We start from the raw sequence: 7,697 nt of genomic DNA, 5'->3' as shown, positions 1-7,697 counted from the left end.
GATCTCAGGGATTCAGGTTAGTTGAGACTGCTAGTTCTCCTATTGGGTTGCCCTCCTCTTCAACTTCTTCCAGTCTTTACCTAAGTCAACCACATGGGTTCCCGACTTCAGACCATTGGTTGGGTGTAAGTATATGCTTCTGTTTCAGTCAGCGGTTTATTGGGCCTCTCAGAGGCAGCCATGGTAGACTCCAGTCTGTAAGTACATTATAGCATCAGCCTTGAAGCTGTCCCTTGAGCTGGATCCCACTTTGGGCCAGTCACTGGACCTCCTTTCCCTCAGGCTGTTCTCCATTTTTGTCCCTGTAGTTCTTTTAGACAGGAGCAATTCTGGGTCAGAGTCTTTGACTGTGGGATGGCAATCCCATCCCTCACTTGATGCCCTGTCTTTCTAGTGGAGATGGATTCTACAAGTTCCCTCTCCCCACTGCTGAGCATTTTATCTAAGATCTCTCCCTTTGAATTTTGAGATTTTCTCACCTCCCAGGTCTTTGGTACATTCTAGAGCCTTCTCTTCCCCATTGCCCACCTCCCGAGAGACTCTATAGCAAAATAGAAAAGTGTATACAATCACAATTAGTGAAAAAAAGAAACCATAAATTTAAAGGTAAGAGAGAGAAAGGGTAGGTGGAAGAGATTTGAGGGGAAAATGGAGGGTAGAATGTTCTAATTAAATTTTAATCTCAAAATTAAAAAAGGAAATAGGGGTTGGGGATTTAGCTCAGCGGTAGAGCGCTTGCCTAGCGAGCCCAAGGCCCTGGGTTCAGTCCCCAACTCCAGAAAAAAAAAAAGAGAAAAAAGAAAAAAAAGAAAAAAGGAAATAATTGAAAAATATTAAAATCCGGTAAATATGTAAAGAAAGAAGTTATACTATCATTTTGTAAAGTGAAGAGTGATTGGAGAAGACACTTGCTATCTACCTCTAACCTTCTTTCACACACACACACACACACACACACACACACACACACACACACACACACCTGCACCAGCACCCATGTATGCACACACCCAAATACCTACGTAGGCCACCATACACTTTTCCTCCATGCGTGCATGTCTTTCTCTGTTTCTGCATCTCCATGTCTGTCTCTGTCTCTGTGTATGTATGTGGGTGTATATCTAAAGCCACCACAAACAAATGGTATTACTTACATGTGCTCTAGTCACCAAGGAAGCTTAGAGTCCCTATCCTCAGCCATCCTCAGCTAGGCATTTACAGGGTGTCTTTGTAAAGCACTAACAATAATTAGAACATTATGGTCTGATTATTTGCTAAAGTAATTCGCCAAAGCTATGTGAATGGTTGGAATTTAAGGATGCAAAAATATCGCATGATACCAATAAACTTTTATTACCGGTTTTAGAATTCAGAAATCCCTATTAGTAGAGAAAAGCTTCCTCTCTTCCAACAGAAAATTAACTTAGCTCACAACTTTATAGCCATGATAGAAAGCAAATCGTGTTTGGTAGCTCTAGGATAATCTATATAAAATATTTTCCATGGGGGTATAACATTGTGCAGGTCTTCCTCAGAATAAATAGAATGATTACCACTATGGAACCTCTCTGCCTTCCCCATGGGCCTTGGATACATCTTCAGCGTCCCCCTTCACACTGCAATCCCCCTTCACACTGCTACTGATTGATCTGAAATGACCCCCACAGACTTACGTTTGAATACTTGGTCCCCAGCTGGAGGCACTTTTACATAAGCCTAGCAGGTAGACATGAGCTACTAGGAGCAAGTTTTCAGGTTCAGAGCTTCAGTAATGTGGCCAGCCACTGCAAACACATGAGGCCACAAATTCAGCCATTTCCTGTTGCCATGGCTTCCCTAGTGAGATGGCTTGTATCTCTAAACTGTAAGTTAAACTAAATCCAACCTTTCTCAAGCTGTTTCTGATGGAGATCTTGTCATGGTGATGAGAAATGTAACTTTGATTAATATGATGGTTTGTATGTACTTGACCCTGGGAGTGGCACTATTAGGAGGTGTGGCCCTGTTGGGGTAGGCCGGTTACTCTGGGTGTGGGCATTAAGTTCTAGCTGCCTGGAAGCCAGTCTCCTCCTGTCTGCCTTTGGTTGAGGATGTCAGGAATTCAAGGGACAAAATGAATAGCAGCAACATGAGTACCTTCCTTTAAAGAGAAGCCCATCTGGGACAGTGTAGCTTGATAGATGGTAGAATTCCTCCTTTCTGATACTCCTAGGTGTTATATCTTCCCCTGAGGCAACTTGAGAACATTACATCATGAAATACAGAGAACTGTGTCTAGGGATATCTAGAAATGGTGAAATTGTTTCTCTTCAAGGGTTCGCACACGTGGAGGTAGTAAACGCTTGGTCCCCATGCGATGACACCCTTGAACTGAGATCCATCGGGCTGAACTCATTGCTGTACATCTCAGTCTTAGCACAGGGACAATTTTACTTTTATTCCAAATAGATGTTTGTTGAAAGTATAACTAGAGAAATTTCTACATACCCAATCTTATTAGATTAGACCTTTTCTAGTTTTGTCTCTGGAACAATTAAAAGTCAGACACAGTTGCTCTGAGTCCGTCTGATTCAGTTGTTCAATTTAGAGAAGCCACATTCATCCTAGTCTGCGGTTTAGAACTCCTGGCATAAGTCCTATGTACTTTAGCAAAATGGCCTAATGAAACCCCACGCCAGTTCCCACGCCTCATCCTTGCCTCCGTTGCAAGAGCCATGAGGACCTCCAGGTTTGAATAGTTATCCAAGTAGATATCCAGGTGCTGTGTTAAGGCTTCTTTACCCTTATAGACAGACAAATAAAACTTCTTCGATTAGTTCATGGATGCAGTGTTAAATGGTGCCTTCCCATCAGCCTTTCCAGCCCACTGATCTAACACCCCAGAAGCCTAGATTCATGGCTTTGCTTCTGGGCACTAGGCTCCTATTTCTCTGAAACAGAAGTGCTAACTCAGACTCATAGCTGAGTTCCTTTTTATACCAAGCCTCCAGGCTTGTGAGTCTGTTGTTCTTCTTGACTGTTCCATGCACAACCCTAACCACTGTTCCTTTAAGTCCTTGTTGTCTTCTCTGGTTTCATCTGTCAATAATCACCCTTCGTGCCATGAACCACAGCTTAGCGCAAATGTCTCACCCTGCCACTTTACCATGAAATAAAGGCTCCAGTAATTCTGTGAGGCTCAAACAAGGACTGCCATTGTTCTAGAAATAATTATAGACTTTTAATATAAAAGGGAAACCACACTCCTGGGGGATATGAAAAAGGAATTTCTGCAATGAGGCTTAAGCCACGTGGGATTATAAGGCGAGCTTGAAATGCCTGAACTCGAGCTGCACATATGTACATGGTAATTTGGCTCTTTTGACCACAGAAAAACCCAAGAAAATGTGTATGTTTATTAACAGACAACTTCTGCAGTCATGGTCTAGAGTAATTCCAATTGTCTCTAGGAGGAATTATGAATAGACAAATGGTCTCCCTTAAGGGATTTAAATGCTTATAGCATAACCTGGCCCAAGTTTATTTTGGGAAGAAAATACCACAACTTCCTTAGCCAGGAGTGTTTAGTACACAAGTCTGTTAGATCTAAAGTATATAGCCACTAATGGTTTCAGGCAAAGACATGTTAAAAACATTGGACACTTTTGAGGAGTTCTTCAGAGTTTAAAAAGGTGAAAAGGAAAATCAAAAGGGGGGAGCCACTGTGTTAAGTGCCAATTAAACATGCAGACAGAGTTATGAAGGAAACGTAGGTACAGTCAAGTACAAGGACAGGTAAGGGAAAATCACGGTGAGATTGTTATTGCTCCCACCATTAAGAACATTGTTAACTTGGTGTTCTAGCTTGCCTTACGTTGCTGAGGTAAACACACGGCACCAAAGGCTACCTGGACAAGGAAGAGGTTTATTTGCCTGACCTTTCCATGTCACAGTCCATCCTCAGGAAAGTCAGGGCAGAAGAAACTCAAGCAAGTATCTGAGAACAGGCACTGAAGCACATGCTATGGAGGGATGCTGCTTACTACCTTGCTCTCTGTGGCTTGCTCAGCCTGCTTTATTATACAACCCAGACCCACCTGTCCAGGGGTGGGTGAAGTTACCCAAACTAGGAGAGATTGCCCTACATCAATCATTAACAAGAAAAGACCCCAGAGGCCAATCTGATGGAGACCGTTTCTCAACCAAGATACTCTCTTCCTAAGTGATTCTAACTCGTGTCAAGCTTACAAAAAGCAAACAGTGGACTGATCATTTTGTACTGAGACAGGATAGTAGTAATGGGGACATGAGAAGGGAAAGGAGGGCCTTGCCTAGAAAACTCTTGGCATCAAAACAACAACAGCAACAACAAAAGCCAAGAATTTCAGCACAATTAGCAACTGTTTAAAGTCTTCCTCTTCCCTTCTAAGCTATAAATCTATTTTTTTTGAAATCTCATCACAAATACCATTTACAGAAGGGGAAAAAATTCCATATACTAAACCCCTGTATACAGCTCTAGTACACACACACACACACACACACACACACACACACACACACACACACACATATATATATGTGTGTATATATATATATATATATATATATATATATATAGAGAGAGAGAGAGAGAGAGAGAGAGAGAGGGAGAGAGAGAGATAGATAAAAGGATAGATATAGATATTGGTGGATCATATTATAATGTCATCCAATTTCATCCTATATAATCTTCCTTAACAGAAAAGAGGGATAATGGGAGGGGACTCTTAGCAGCCTTTCTAAATATAATTTGACAGCGATGAAAATTACACACACACACACACACACACACACACACACACACACACACACACGGCTAATGCTATGACACTTAATTGTAACTCTCCCTGAGTATTCCATACACGGCTGTATATCTTCCATCATGGCTGAACCTGACTTAATTTTAAGATTAGAAGCCGTTTTATTACAGAGTCAAAATAAGTTCATCCTTGTTTTCTGTAAAACTTGGATTTAAACAGGGCTTGATCCATCTTCTAGAATTTGACATGTTCAGCCCCTATACTATGATCTCCACCCTAATAAGATGTTCTGCATAGAAATTTTGAAATGTTTTGCAAAATTCCTATGTAACCAAAAACCTTTGGAAATGCCTTTCAGTTTGTTTGTTTGTTTGGTTTGGCTTGCTTTGATTTGTTGTGATTTTCTGAGCTGTATATATAAACCCAACTATTTCCTAGGTTTAAGGCTATTTTCTCAAACCCCACTTTGAGGAGATAGCCCTGTCTGACAGAAAATAAAGCTTGCATAATTTGTCCGAAGAATCTGAATAATGATCAAACTCTCATTTGATGGGATAATACTGTAACTCTCTTGAAAACACCCTCTACCCACGATCTGAACTCTTCTCTATCTATCTATCTATCTATCTATCTATCTATCTATCTATCTATCTATCTATCTATCTCTTTCTCATTTTATCTCTCTGTCTGTCTCTTTCTCTTTCTATCTCTTCTCTCTGTCTCTGTCTTTTTGTCTTTCTGTGTCTCTCTCTATCTCTCTTCTCTTTGTGTATCTCTGTCTGTCTGTCTGTCTCTCTCTCTCTCTCTCCCTCTCTCTCTCTTCTTTCTCTTTCTTATGCTTAAAGTCTCTAGTAAAATTTATTTAATAAATTCTCCATCTCTGGTTCCTGCTGCCACGTTCTGAAATACTGTTGTAAAGCCATAAGTCCCAGTGACATGATAGTGATCCCTAAACTATTATGAGAATTCTGCTGAGGGTAACAGTGTGGGACTGTACTTCTGTCCAATCGATCTTGACCATATGTGCTGTGTGCATGACACGGACTTTATCTGCAGCAGACCATTCAATCCACATATTAGTTAATGAGAATATTAGTATTCTGCTGTCCCAGATACTAGGGGAAGTAATTGCTCCAACTTTTTGGACAATTTAGTATCCAACATATTCTTTGCATGTCACTCATTAGGTAAAGATTGGGCTACTTTGGTGATGAGCAGAGCTGGGGTTCAAGCAGGAATGTCCAAGGAGCTTTCCTATGACTGTAATTACAATCTCAGCAGCACAAAGAGCCCTATTTACAAGTAGGAAAACTAGAGCTGGAGAGATAGCTCAGGGGTTCAGAGCACTGGCTGCTCCATCAGAGGTCCCAAATTCAGTTTCTAGTACCTAAGTCTGATAGTTCACAAACACTTGAAACTACAGAAGATCCAAAATCATCTTCTGGTGTCTGGGGGCATCTTCATACACAGCATACACACCCATTAACTCACACATGTGTACACTCATACACAAATAAAAATAAAATATAATCAAACAACCCAAGTCAAACGAGACGACCACTCCTGTCTGTGCTTGTAAGCTGTATGACTTGAACATGAGTTACTATCCTTAAGACCAAGAGAAATAAAGTCTGCTGCTGGTAAGCACCAAAAACTAAAAGTCTGACTGGGCATGGAGGGACATGATGGTAACCCCAGCACTTGGAATGTGGAATGAGGAGAATCAGGGGTCCAAGGTCACCTTCAGCTAGGTAGTAGGTTCAAGGTTCAACTGAGCCTACAGGACGCCTAGTCTCAGAAAATTTAAAATAAAAAATAAAATTAAAACTAAATAATAGGCTTGCCGCTGAGGATATAAGGAAAGCAAGTACATAAACAATGAGCTTGGTGTATTCACACAAACGATCCATGGGGCAATCAATAATCTTTCAATGTTCGATTTACTCAGTAATTTGGCTTTCTCAAAAGAACTTAAAGTAAGGACCTACCAAAATGCCTATGCATACATCATTCAATATAATGCCTCAACTTGAACTTTACCAAAAGTCTACATCAAAATTAAAAATTTGTAACTAATTATTTAACATATAGGCCTACAGTGTTAGAATCATGCCTACCCGATAGAGTCCAGCAACTGAATGGGACATAGAACACATACAACACATAAATAAGCACTCATCCTTGGAGGCTTAGAAGATTTAAGAAGCTAAGGAAACTTATGATGCTCAAGAAGGCTTGGAATTTACAGGATTCAGAAGACTCCTCCCCACTATTATGGAACTGGTAAATAATTGCTGGGGATAGGAAGTTCTTGGGGGGAGGTAAGGAAGCTGTTCAGGGAGCTCCAGGGGTACCGTTTCTATGAGTCTTAACTGAAACTTCTACCACAGCCCTTGAGTGATGGACCACCAAAAGTCACCCACGCTACCATCAAAAAATCTCTATAAACTCATTGATTAACCAAGCTTGTGAAAACTGTGTCTCTGATTTATCATTGGTGCCATATCTGGGCTAAACAGACATTTATTTGTTCCTATCATGCCAGGAAAGTATTATGTAATCATAGTATTTATGTAATGTGCTCCATATATAATGCATGTATGTTTTATACACACAGGCACATAAATATATAACCACACATTTCCACAAATACAACAACTTTGTTATAAATACATTATTCATGAATACAATGTTCAGGTTGCTCTACATCAGTTGTCAGAGCATCAAAAAACACAGATATTTACATCGTGATTCACAATAGTAATAAAATTACAGTTATGAAGTAGCAACAAAAATGATTTTATGGTTGGGGGTCACCACAACATGAGAAACTGTAGTAAAGGTTCACAGCACTAGGAAGTTGATAGCCACAGGTCTATGCTGATACTGAATTCATTTTATTACCTAGAATGTCCA

The sequence above is a fragment of the Rattus norvegicus genome, chromosome 7, assembly GCF_021556685.1.
Source record: "Rattus norvegicus strain SHRSP/BbbUtx chromosome 7, alternate assembly SHRSP_T2T, whole genome shotgun sequence".
Lineage (NCBI taxonomy): Eukaryota > Metazoa > Chordata > Mammalia > Rodentia > Muridae > Rattus > Rattus norvegicus.
This window is presented reverse-complemented; position numbering follows the sequence as displayed.